This window comes from Pteropus medius, unplaced genomic scaffold (genome assembly GCF_902729225.1).
Source record: "Pteropus medius unplaced genomic scaffold, Ma_sr-lr_union100, whole genome shotgun sequence".
Taxonomy (NCBI): domain Eukaryota; kingdom Metazoa; phylum Chordata; class Mammalia; order Chiroptera; family Pteropodidae; genus Pteropus; species Pteropus medius.
In genome coordinates, this window is record NW_024354499.1 from 12,774,520 (window position 1) to 12,788,057 (window position 13,538).

Sequence of the window (13,538 nt, forward strand, 5' to 3'; positions counted from 1 at the left end):
GGAAGAATGCCTTATTCCCTCAGAAATTGTATTATAGAAGAATCTTGAATTAATGAAGACAACTCTTATCTCATAGGCCAGTTGCCAGAGCTGGTGCCATGATAAGGAGTCTTATTTCATCTCTGAAGTATTTTGCAAACCTTACTCTCTTCCATGGGATTTAATAACCATTTAAACTAATCTTTTCCACTGCTATGAATAATTCATTGACTACACAGAGGGTCATTGAGTCGCATACCTCCACAGTTGTTCATTTAACAGTGTTCTCTCAGATAAATTAGACAGAATACCTGATATTGAACCCCTGGTGATTTTAACAGAAAGCATGTTAATTGAATGATGAACATATTATGTAACTTCATTAAATAGTAACAGTAATTATATGGATTTTAATGTAAAGGACAGGCATTAGTGACTAATCTAATGAGGTACAAATGACCATACACTAATTCTGCATTTGTTTTATAACTAGAGATAAGAGCTATTTTGTCAAGTGTAGAACTCATTTGAATAAAAATGTACTACATTATTGTAAAAAAAGAAAAAGAACCAAATGTGTTGAACATTTCCTTGTACTTTGAAATGAGAATGTTGAAGGTTTAGGTTCAATTTTTCTCTCTTTTATCTACACATGTGTACTTAAAAAAAAGAAGAAAAATTAGAATCTCTGAGTTGAAAAATAATCTTTCTTTTTTCTCATCCTGGATTTTTCTGACTAAACCAATAAAATAAGTAATTGGTAAGTCACTAATGAAAGGCTTCTTTTTCCTGACTCTTTCATTTTCACCTAGCAACCTTCAATGTCTCATTCCCTTATTTACTTGCCAGAGTCCTTGTGTTTACTTCTCTTCCTTGTACCCTATCTATCTCAAAAATCTATAGTGATAATTTCCATCTTAGTGTGCAATTAAGTGAATATGTTTTCCCTTTCTGTACAATTTGAACTTTTGTATTATCCTTGAAGAATAGTTATGTGGCTTTTTATAGATTTTTTTCCATTCACCTTGATCAGGAAGTTAGAGAGATTGAGGGAAAGTGGAAGAACCTTTGGATCTTATGAAAATATCTCACATAATACAAAGGTATAATTGTTGGATTAGGACTTTCTAAATTGTATCATTCCACTGGCAAAAGAAAAAAGACCAGGGAATATGATTTTATATATCAAATATTACTACGCACACAGTCTCCATACTTTAGAAACTTTATTAAGATTTGAAAATGTCTGTTCTATAAAAGACAGACATGAAAAGATAAGCCACAGGCTAGGAAAAAATGAAAAGATAAGCCACGGGCTAGGAAAAAATATTTGCAAAACATGTATTTTTACTTTTTAAAATTTTTCAATTACAGTTGCCATACAATATTATATTAGTTTCAGGTGTACAGCACAGTGATTAGACATTGATATAACTTATGAAATAATTACTCCCATAAATCTAGTAGCCATCTGACAACATGCATAATTATTTCAATACTATAGATAATAATATTAAAGAACATTATTATTCTTTATTCTATACTTTATAACCCCATAACTATTTGGTAATTACCAATTCATACTTCTTAATTCCTTCCCCTTTTACACCCACCCCAAAAACCCCTTCCTTCTAGCAACCCTCAAAACATGCTCTGTATCTATGTTTGTTTCCGTTTTGTGTGCTTATTTTGTTCCTTATATTCCACATGTAAGTAAAATAATATAACATTTGTCTTTCTCAGTCTGACTTACTCCACTCAGCACAATACTCTCTAGGTCCATCCACGTTGATGAAAATGGCAAGATTTCATTTTATTCATTTAATCATTTATTTATTTGTTTGTTTGTTTGTTTGTTTGTTTGTTTATTTTTATGGCTGAGTAATATTCTATTTTATATGTGTACCACCACTTCTTTATCTATTCAACTATTGATGGACACCAAGGTTACCTTCATATCTTGGCCATTGTAAAACATGTTGCAATTAACATGAATGCACACGTCTCTTCAAAGTACTATTTTGGGTCTCTTCTGATAAATATCAAGAAGTGGGATTGCTGGGTTCTTTTTTTCTATTGTTACAAACTATGTTTAAAAGTCTATTTTGTCTGGTATCAGTATTGCTACTCCAGATTTTTTCTTTGAAAAACCTCCAAATTTTTTTCCACAGTGGCTATACTAATTTACAATCCCATCAAGAGTGTACAAGAGTTCTCTTTTCTCTATGTCCTCACTTGTTTTTTTCTGATTTATTGATGTTAGCCATTCTGACAAGTGTGAGGTTATATTGCATTGTGGTTTTAATTTGCATTTCTCTGATGGTTAGTGACGAGCACCATTTTATATGTCTATTGGCCATCTGTATGTCTTCTTTGAAGAAATATCTATTCAGATCTTCTGTCCATTTGTGTGTGTGTGTGTGTGTGTGTGTGCATGTGCACGTATGTGTGTTCTGTGCTTAGTTTAATTTTTTATAAATTTTAATATTTAACACGTTATTCAGAGAGATTTACTAGTTATTCTCTAAAAATTTATAAGACATTAAGTTTTTTTTATTGGTTTCAAGTATATAGTACATTGGTTAGACATTTAAATAGCTTATGAAATGATCCCCCTGATTATTCTATCTTCCCTCTGGCTCTACACATAGCTATTACCTTACTGCTCTCTGCTTGTCTGTCTGGGAAGATCTTTACCTCTCCTTCCATTTTAATTGATAGTCTTGCTGGGTAGAGTAATCTTGATTATAGATTCTTGTTTCTCATAACTTTAAATATTTTGTGCCAATCTCTTCTGGCTTACAAAGTCTCTGTTGAAATATCAGCTGACATTTTTATGGGGGTATTCTTGTAAGCGACTAGCTGCACTTCTCTTGCTACTTTTAAGATTCTCTCTTTGTCTTTAACCTTTTAATTATGATGTGTCTTGGTGTGGATCTGTTTGGGCTCCTCTTGTTTGAGACTCTTTGTGCTTTCTGGACTTGTATGTCTTTTTCTTTTCCGAGTTAAGAAAGTTTTCTGCCATTTTTTCTTCGAATATGTTCTCGATCCCTTGCTCTCTCTCTCTTCTTCTGGTACCAATATGATGTGGCTGTTGGTACATTTGATGTTCTCCCAGAGGTCTCTTAAATTTTCCTTTTTTTTTTTTTTTTGCTGCTGTGATTGTGTGTTTTCTAGTACCTTATCTTCCAAATAGCTGATTTGGTCCTCTGCTTCATCTAGTCTACTGTTGATTCTTTCTAGTGTATTTTTCATTTTAGTTATCATATTCTTCATTTATGACTGTTTCTTCTTTCAGTTTCCATGTTCTTTTTTATTCTTACTGTCTCTTTTGAAGTCCTCGCTGAGATCATCTATTCTCCCCCTAAGTTTATTGAGCATCCTTATAACTAGTGTTTTGAACTCTGTCTCTGGTAGAGCTTGCTTCCATTTTGTTTAGATTATTTTCTGATGTTTTCTCCTATTGTTTTATTTGTGACATGTTTCTCTGTTTACTCATTTTAATTGCCTCTCTGTTTTTTTCTATTTATTATGAAGATTTATTATGTCTCCCAGCCTTGGCCAGGTGAGCTTATGTAATAAGTGTCTTATGTGGCCCAGCGGTGCAGTCTCCTTGATCACTTGTGCTGGGGGCTCTGGGCATGCTTCTTACGTAGTTGTGTGTATTCTCTTATTGTAGCCAAACTTGATTGCTGTTAGCATGTCATTGAATGAGATTGGCTTTCTGGTTGACCGGCTGTAAAGATTGGCCACATCCAAAGGATATGAGCTACTGTGTGGGGCCTCAGCAGTGAGATTCACCTCAGCAGTCTTGTGTATCTATTGAGACCACCCTTTGAGTGTGCTGCTTATGGGGTTAGTCAAGCAGTGCTCTGCCAGGCTTTAGTGTATTGGTTCTGTGGCCCCTTGGGAAAGGCTCACATGTAGGCTAAGGCCAGCCACTGCCTTTGATTGCTCAGGGCTACCTAGTAGGAGCTACGAAGTGATATGAATGATTGCTGCCTATCCTGGATCTAGAAACAAGTGCGCTTTGAGCCAAGGTTGGTTACTTCCAGTACTGTGCCTGGGGTGGCTTAACAAAAGGACCAATGCACCTCAAGGCCTGGGGCTGCCTGTAAGCTACCCATAATACTCTGCAACTAAAAGAGCCTTTGGGTGGTATGTGAGTTGAATGAGGCAAGGACCCTGGAAGTCACCAGAGTAAAGCAAGCAAATTTCACCTGGCCAATGCAGAGTCGGGTTTCAAGCCATGCAACTCAGTCTTTCCCCATATGTCTCTTGCGCCTCCTGAGCTGCTGACCCTTCACCATTGCCCAGGGTGAGTGTCTGTGGGTGAGTGAGTCTGTGCGTGGGCTCTTTAAGAGATTATCTGGGTTTTCAGGTTCCATCTATCTCACCCAGACAACCAGAGATCCCACTGGCTTTTATAGCCTGATTTTGTGGGGACTCCTTTCCCGAGACTAGAAACCTGGCCTCGGGAGCACCTGTGTGGGCCTAAGGCCCTTCATTCCTTCAGTGAGGGTTCTGAAGCCATGCTCTCCTTCCTGGTATTCAGACGCCACATGTGGGTGTGGGACCAATCCACTTTGTGTCTCTTCACCCTCCTACTGGTCTCAATGTGGCTTTTTCTTTATATCCTTGAAGTATGTGTTATGATCAGCTAGACTTCAGGCGGTTCTCCAAGTTATTTGTTTTATAATTGGTAGTTTTAATGCGGTCCTGGGAAGAGATGAATGTTGCTTTCACCTATCCCACCATCTTGACCAGAACTTCTCTTATACTGACTCTTAATAAGTCTTATATTTTTTTAATTCAGTAAGATTAATGCTCTTCATTATTTTTTTTTTAATAAACAAGGTTTAAGTATCTCCTTTGGCACCATTTTCTGATTAGTCATTAGTGATCAAATCTCTCTATTGGATCTAGAGCAATGACACATAGATATTTAACAATTTCATGCAAGTTATAGGTTTCTATAGCAGCCTTTGATCTATTGTAATTCTGGTGGTCTGAAATAAAGATGTCTTTTACTGCTTAACTCTAAATACATAAATAAATCAGTAATTAATGTCACCATAATTCTCTGCCAAAATTCTCATTATGCTTCCTTTCTGGCTTGTGAAAGTTATACAAATTATGCTACCTAGATTGTGATGCATCTACAGTCCTAAATGGAACTATATACATCCTTTCTTACATTTTTTGTAATGTTTGATCTGACTCCCTGGGATATACATGTGTGAAGCTATAAAGAGAAAGGTTTTCTGATGTCCAAAGACCATTTGATCCGGGAACAGATTTCAGGGCTACGGGCTTATGTTAAAAGATTGTGTTTCTGATCTAGGTTGTAGATATAAGGGAGAGTAAAAGAGACTACTTCCTACTTTCTGACAGACCATCTCCTTCAATGTTTAATACAGGTACACTAACCACTATATCCTCTCAAACTTTGAGAATAGATTTATAAATAGTGTTTGTTTGGCTAATGATATGAGTTTTCATCTATTGTATTGCTCTATGTAAAATACGATGAAAAGTTAGGAAAGAATATGCTCATATTAACTCATATATTAATTTAAAAATCTTGATAATAAAACAAAGGAATGACACCCACATCCAAAATATGTTAAGTATGCATGTGAGCAAAGCTTGTTCAACTGAATTCATTAAAAGAGAATAATCATCAAGAGGCAAGCTGTATGCACTTAGCAATTTATGATACATATAGGAAAATAAAAAATCAATATATGTATATATATATATATATATATATATATATATATATATATATATATATATATGATTTTACCAATCAACCAATTGCCTGCATTCATTACCCTGATGATTATATTTATAAATTTAAAAAAAACAGTCTAAACTTAGCAAAATGCTTCGGAGATAACAAAATTGAAATTTCTGATGCTTAAACATGACTACAGATCATGTACAATGACCAAATTTATTTTCTTAAATAACATTTATTTATAAGGAATCTAAAATAAGTACATATTAGCCACCTTTGAGAATTTGGATGATGCTCATTTGGCAATTTATGAGAAAGGTTAGTATACAGCATCTTTAGACACATCTGTCATCACCTCATACTATATATAATTTAGAAGTGTATTCTATCAACTAATATATTAGATCTTTACTCTCCTTACCCACCTCTCTAAAACAGTAGCTATTATTATGACCTGAACTTCTTAAGTATTCAATAAAAAATGGTTGATTGATTGATTGTATGGTTCAAAGATAATCTCACAATTTGCCATGCTATTCTAATACATATATATTCATAGATACAGAGAACAAACTAATGGTTGCTGGGGTGAGGGTGTGTGAAAAGGTGATGGGGAATAAGATGCACTTGCTTTTTAAATATAACAACATACAAAATAACTATAATATACACTATTCTCTTTTAGACCCAGCCTTCCTCATTAACTTTTCATTGTGTAAATTTCTGTCTGTAGAGTCTCCACCTTCCAGTATAACAGAAATGTTCAGGTGTTTTGTAAGATGCATTGCCGAGTTTTAATAAAATTCTGCTGACAATAGACTTCAGAGTTACTACTCTTCTGACTTTCTTAACTATAAATCCATCAGACCTGGCCATCTTTCAAGCCAAAGCTGCTCAAATTATTCATGCTTGTGGTGTTACTTTAAAACTGAATCTTTTCTACAAATATTTTCCAGATAAAGAAATTTTAAAAAATGGTTAAGAATACATTTTTTTTTAAATCAAGTCAGTGTTATTAACCATTTGTTTCACTTATCTGTTTCAAGATATGTTGCTGTATGATCTTCACTTAACAAGCTATTAATAAAAATAACAAAATATATACTCTTGAACTACTATATCTTGTGGGTTAGAAAGGCCTAACAGAGAACAATTTTAAATTCTAATCTTCTCTTTTTATATAGAGTAAAGCCATGTTCACAACTAGGGGAAATTTTCTCCCCAGTGGGCATTTGCAACGTTTGGAGACATTTTAGTTTGTCACAACTGTTTAGGGACTGCTACTGTCATCTAGGGTGTAGAAGTCAGGAATGCTGCTAAATATTCTACAATACATAGGACTGTACCTCAGGAAAACAGTTATTCAACCCAATTGTCTATAGTCCTGAGATTGAGGCAATGAATTAAACTAAATCTTGCTATTTTTAATAGTACAACTGTCTCAATGGCTTAAGTTTTTACTCACAATCTGAGATTGTGTCATCTTCAGTACTTAAATATCTTCAAATCTTTTTAAGCTGCATAGTACAAAATGTAATGACTAACATTCTCTGTACTAGGGAAGCAGGACTCTTTGGACAGAGGTGAGTAGGTATAGGTACATAGCATTTTAAATTCTTGAAAATTTGAAATTTCTACACAGATAACTTCTGGTTAGACACTCTTAGTTGACTTAAGCATTTACACTAAGGAAGATGAGATGGAAAAATGCTTCTTCTCCCCATTCCGCTTGCACAGAAGAGGTACATGCCTGGTACAGTGATGACATGGACTCCAGAAATCCAGCTAATTAGAAACAAAAAGAAAGTCAATGTTTATTTACTTTAACCACACGGGCACTAGAAGTACTCAGGAACAGGTGGGGGGAATGGTAGTAATTGAAGAAAGCATATTTTCTTATTTTTGTAAATCAATGGTAGGTATGTGAAGTATTATAAGTTTTAGAAACTAATGTAGTGTATCTATGTAAAATTAGAAACGTAGATGTGGTTCCATAATGTAGCAGTTAGCACATCTTTATACGCAGAAGGTCCTGGGTTCACACCACAGTGGAGCCATGGTCCATGGTCTATGACCATGCTACCCTGAACAAGCCCGATGTTTGATCTCGGAAGCTAAGCAGGGTCGGGCCTGGTTAGTACTTGGATGAGAGACCACCTAGGAAGACCAGGTGCTGTAGGTATAAATAATAATAAATAATAAATAAATAAAATTAGAAACATATATAATATTCATTTCAATGATTCTACTATTAGAGACCTATCTCATAGACAAAAAGACTCAATTCGTAAGGACATTTGTACAAAGACGTTTATTAAAGCAATTTATTAGTGTTCAAAAAATATAAGTAAACATCTAAAAGAAGTGGATAGATAAATTATGGTACATGAAATATTATGTAGTCATGGGGGGGCAGGGCATTAGAGCTATATCAGAAGACCTGGTGGGCAGGAATTGCCATATGGTATCACGAGTGAGAGAAATACAGTAAAGATTACATAATGTGATACCTTTACATAAAATGGCAAATACACTCAGTGTGTGTGTGTGTGTGTGTGTGTGTGTGTGTGTGTGTGAGTGTGTGCGGGGGGTGGGAGAGTAGGTGGATGTGTCCATGATACTAAATTGGGGAGTGAGTTTCCTAGGTCCTTAACACTGGATATCCACCTGCTGTCAGGCTCCATCTTGTGGTGGTTGTCCCTACCCTTGCAAGAACTGTTTGTGTTTCTTTCTAGTAGATCTACCATACAAGTCATGCAAAAATCATCTTCTCCTTCTGGGAAGTAAAGGAAAATGCTTTCTAGGGGAAAAAATGGTTTTAAAACTAGCTAATTTTAAAACTAGAATATATCTCCATCTAAATACTACCTTGCATGTTATGATACCCGGTAAGCACAATGAGAAAAATCTGAAAGAAAAATAGAATGTTCTTTGTCTTCAGAAGTGTTTCACTTTTACAAACTGAAATGCTGAAAAAATGTTCAGAGTTCATGAGAAAGTCATTTGAAGACTACTGTTGCTTATGGTATTCTTACTCTGGATCAGCAGGGGAAACATATTTTAAAATAGTTGAATATTTTTAAAGGAAATTTTTACCTTGCTGACTACAGTCCCTAAATATATCTTTTTATGACTCATAGTTTATTTTCAGTTTTTTTCCCTTTGTCTGACTAATGGATAATAAGGATTATTTCCTTAGACTCTCATTCAATAATGCAAATCTTTTTAATTAACTCAACCATAACAATGTACTTATTTGCCAGAGAGATCTTAGATTGAGCAGCTACATTTTAAGCTACAGCTAAGTCCCAGAGAGTGCCTTTGTAACACTACACATTTAAGAAATTAAAATACTAGCAGAAATGCTCTTTACACACATAAAGAAAAAATTAAATATCACAGTATCTATTCATTTTTAATTCCTCCCCTTCTCATACATGGTCGGTACACCTGTATGCTCATTCATTATCTCTGCTTGACTCATGAAAAATAAATTATTTTTTATTTTTTTAATAATTAATAAAATAGATTTAGCATTAGGAAAAGCTATGGCCAGTTTTCTTTCCCCTTTATTTAATAGTTACCAAGAATTAAGTAAAATTTCATGAAATGTGCTGGCAGTACTGCTATAATTCATAATTTAAAATAAGTGCTTTTTCGTGTTTCCTAACAATATTGTTGACTTTTTTTAACCAGAAGCAATTTCCTAAAATATTGATTTTAGCATATATGAATCAACATTACCTATTATGGATAAATAATACAGACAAGCTTGATTGAGCTTAACATTACTTTGCAATGTGTTTGCAATTAAGAGGAATCCAACAACAAATAACAGAATTCCAAGTAGGAAATTAAATTAATAAAACATACAGATTTATTATTCTTATTTTCAAATATTTAATGGAAGAGTGAAGTCAACTTGTGATGTTTCAGACTGCTGATTACAAGTCATGTCAGAAGTGACATGACATCCTTGGATCAGACATTTTAATCTAAAAATAAGGATTGTTAAGTTTTATCTGTGTAACATGAGTCATCTTTTTGATATTAAATGATTCAAATAGCAAAGTAATTTCATGTGTGACTAATTCCACAAATGGAAAATAATGCCTACCACCTATTCAAGGTAGACTACAACTGATATAGTTGTCTGAACACCTGGGTTTAAATCCTTGTGTTTTTTTGTTTTTTTGTTTTTTTGTTTTTTGTTTTTTTTTGCTTATTTGCTTCATGACCTTGGGAAAATATTTATTGCCTAGGGTCAACCTTCTTGGTTATAATATGAAGATAATGTGATAAAATATTCTCTACCTCTTATGATTCCTGATTTAAATTTCAACATATAAATCTAACTCTTATACAAAAATATGTCAATAATCTGCAGACTGCTTACAGGAGTTTTAGGAGGCACAGCACACTGAAATCATGTTGGTGTCCTGTCAGAATTACTCAATTAAAATAACTTTGTTCATCTTTAAATGTTCATTATATACACAGTAGTTTCTATTATGACCGAACTTTTGTTAAAAGTTCTCTTCTCGAAATTATCACTAAGACAATATGTTGCTAAGTCAAACCTAGGTTCATTGCATACTTCAGTAAGGGAAAGTACCTTGACAGAGCTTTAGTATCAGTAGGGGACATTTGTAAACATTGGGGGTCTTATCAAAGGTACATGTTTCAATGCAGGAATTTGATTAGGACTGAGGAAAGAACATGATATAGTATTTCAGAATTAGTAGCTATAGCCAGGTACTAATTTCACATGGTTTGGAGGTAAAAAGTTGTTTGATGTTATCTCCTGAAAAGTTGAATAATATTATGTATATTTAAGTGGGTTGTTTAGGAAGTCTCTAAAGAAAAAACCAGAAACACTATTTACAAGCTTTATGTGCCTGGATAAGAATTTCCTGAAATAACAAAGCCATATTGATGAAGATGGTAGAATCACATTAGTGAAGAGTGCTTAAGAGTAAAACAGTGTTAATGTAGACAGTAAGCTGAGTAAGTATAGATGATTTCAGCTCTCAGTTTATAATCAGAATGTTCAAATTAAAAACATAAAATGTGTTTATTTAAACTTACTTTATGTCTCCCTAATAAAAGAAATATTATACACTCTAGATCTTTTTATAAACTCTATGTAAACCCTCTATATTTATTCTTGAAATGATTTGAGGTCAATTCAATTTATAAAATAATCCACCAAGAAAGTGCTAGATTAGTAGAAAGAGAGAGAGATTAAGTAACTTTGTCACTGACATTGAATTACACAGAGCTAAATAGAAATGCTAAACTCTTATCACTCCCGCATCATCTGAGCCTTGGAGAGTGACAAGAGCAAGTTTCAGGGAAATAACTTTCTATTTACTTGTATTTTTTATTGTGCAAATATATAATGTCTTCTTTGGTAGGGAGAAATTACATTTCTTTTAGATTGTTTATGTATGAATATTATAATGCAAATACTCTGTTGTTGATACTCTAATAGTAAAGAAAAAACAGTAACAAGGAGTTCCAGTAGAACAGTGTTAAGCTGTAGAATCCTTTAAAAATAATAACTGTCTGTTAGTTGTTTTTGGTAAATATGAATATTATGACATAGATATGACCCATATTGTACAAAACAATGTCATTACTTACTATATGCAAATAATCTAATAAGGATTTTAATTAAGTTGCCAAATCAATCTAATAAATTATATCTAAAAAATTAATTCTAATATTTATAGTTCACAAAAAGGACAGAGAAGAGAAATTGAGGAAACAAAAGATTTTCAAGGATAAAACATAATATGCACAAATATTTCACTTTTTAATTTTACTAGTTTAATGGATATATGTTTATTGTATAGTTTGCATAAGATTTACATTGAATCTGTACATTCTAATTAATAGCTATTTAGATAGAAAGTATAATACCTCCTACCAAATAAAATGAAGTCTAATTAATTTGCTTGGATAACTTGTGTCTCAAAAGCTTGTCTTAAACTAACAATAATATAATGTATAGAGCATATATAAAGAGTAATTTCAACCCAATCAGATTTCTGATTCTTCAATAATTTTATTTTAACTTCAAATTGTTTTGGAGTTCTATATTTAATTTTTAGATGTTGAGGTGTTGGGTTGCCGGATTTAAATCATCCATAGCAAAACTTCATATGTCAATGATTATTTCAATTTTCCACATTGTAATTGGCACATAACTGGACAACTTAATCAGTTTTGAAAGAGTAAATATTTAGGGAAACTTTCTATACCATAGAACATATCTTAATTTCCTTCTGATGAATGTGTAGAAATTGTTAAAATTAAATACACATGCACCATACACTGCTCTGTCATGAAAATATGTACTATATATGGTAATACATATGTTATGATTTTCAAATGTTCTATTAAAGTGCTAAGTATGAGCCTAAGCCATGCCTAGGAATCTGGGCAGAGACAGGCTTTAGGGAGAAGAAGACTGACTACTCTAATAATATAGACCTAAGGCTCATGCCATTCTATAACAAAGGTAAAGATGATTGAAGCCCCTATCATTCCCAACATTATATGTTGGCTCAAGCACTAGTTTTATTTCTAGGCAGAGTGATTTTAACACCAAGTATTCCACCTGTTATTAAATTGTTAATCTCTCAAACTGTGCCTTTTGTACTGACTTTAAAAAAATATATACCATTTTATGACTTACATTAGCAGAATATGATCTACCCTGGACTTTATGTCCCTTTGTAGTCCACTTTATGTAAACCCTTTGGATTTAATATCTTTGCATCAGGAAACATAAATCAGTTGCAGTCTCCTATTGTCTTATCACATATCATTGATATAATAATAAAAATAGCAATAGCAATAATAATAGTAGTAAATAATAGTAGTGGTTGACATTATTGTTCTAGGTTATTAACATGCATGAGATATTTTTAGTCTTCACCAAAAGATTAGTGTTTGTCCATATTTGATTAATGAGGGAACCAAAAGTGAAAGGAATTTAAAAAACATATACCAGGCCACACTACTGATAGATAGCTAGACTAATATTGGAACCAAGATTATCTGTCATTCTTATTCATAATGATGATCATCACCCAAAGAGGTCATTGCTGCTTATCTAACAGTTAAATAATTCCATCCATGCCCATCCCACTTGCCTTTCTTTCCAACCATTCCCATGTAATCAGCTGTTTGATCACTATGTTAGTAAAACCTCTTGAAGGCCATGATTAACACTTTCAGTTTAGGTACATGAGATTGCCAGTATTGATGGGGTCATATTTCCAATATCAACAACACTGACTTTTCCAGCCAGCTATGCCTATATATCAAGTAAAATTTTCCTCCTTCGGTATAAAGATATCGTTGTCAAAGTCTGATGTTAGATTCAGCACTAGCTATATTAACCAGCCCTGGCAGGGCCCGGCACAGCGCCAACCATAAGGTTTGGAAAAAAAGGAGGGAGAGAATAACCATTTATTGAGTCACATTCATGTAAGACCTCTGGATGAATTTCCCAAAGTCATTATTATACAATCACAGAGAAACACTAAGTTTCTGAAAAATGCTCATGATATGTCTTTAAAACTGTCCATTAAAAATGACATTACTTGTACTGCACTGTATATCATTTCATATATGAAATTCTAGTAATTATTTTATGGGTGAACAGTTAAATTGAAGTTTAATTTTTGTGCTAAAATACATCCAGAAACAAATTAAGTCATTATTCCAATAAGCCTGCATCCAATATCGTTATCTTCAAAGCCAAAGGAAGTTTTTTAAATGTTCTATATAATGCGATTAATTT

At 33.3% G+C, this 13,538-nt stretch overlaps 1 pseudogene; it reads left to right on the forward strand.

The window, feature by feature from the left end:
• The first annotated feature begins 7,788 nt into the window (after positions 1 to 7,788).
• LOC120594703 (uncharacterized) lies at positions 7,789 to 7,904 on the forward strand (annotated as a pseudogene).
• The last annotated feature ends 5,634 nt before the right edge of the window (positions 7,905 to 13,538 follow it).